The sequence below is a fragment of the Rousettus aegyptiacus genome, unplaced genomic scaffold (genome assembly GCF_014176215.1).
Source record: "Rousettus aegyptiacus isolate mRouAeg1 unplaced genomic scaffold, mRouAeg1.p scaffold_m13_p_1, whole genome shotgun sequence".
Lineage (NCBI taxonomy): Eukaryota > Metazoa > Chordata > Mammalia > Chiroptera > Pteropodidae > Rousettus > Rousettus aegyptiacus.
The window spans coordinates 74,591,719-74,592,382 of NW_023416284.1; the positions used below are offsets into that span (position 1 = coordinate 74,591,719).

Genomic DNA, 664 nt, shown 5'->3' on the forward strand with positions numbered 1-664 from the left:
CATTATAGATACTGGAGTTATAGTAGGAAACAAAACAAAGCCCACATCCTTATATACCTTACATTCTAACCAGGGAGATAGCTGGTAAACCGTAACGTGTATAATAAATACACTACTGAGTAGTGAAGAGTGCTGTGAAGAGAAATAAAATGGAAATAGGATAAGACAAGATGGAAGGGGAGATTTGATATAGGGCAATGGTTCTCAACCAGGGAAGATTTCTCTTCCCATGGGACATTTCACAATATCTGGAAACATTTATTTATTTTTATTATATGTTATCATTTATGCCTACAGCACCTGGTCTTCCTAGGTGATCTCCCAACCAAGTACTAACCAGGCCCAACCCTGCTTAGCTTCCAAGATCAGACATCGGGCTTGTTCAGAGTGTCATGGCTATAGACCATGGACCATGGCTCCACAGGGGCATGAACCCAGGGCCTTCTGCATGTGAAGCAGATGTGCTAACCACTACATTATGGAATCATGACCTGGAAATACTTTTTATTGTTACAACTGTGAGAGTGCTTCTGGCATCTGGTTGGCAGAGGCCAGCGATGCTGCTAATTCTACAATTTACAAGAAAGGCCCACATGACAAAGAATGATCTGGCCCAAAATGTCACAAGAGCTGACCTTGAGGAATCCTGAGAGGATTCCAATAA

At 42.0% G+C, this 664-nt stretch overlaps 1 pseudogene; it reads right to left on the reverse strand.

Annotated features, from left to right (window-relative positions):
- Window positions 1-288: 288 nt before the first annotated feature.
- LOC118605424 lies at window positions 289-404 on the reverse strand (annotated as a pseudogene).
- Window positions 405-664: the final 260 nt, after the last annotated feature.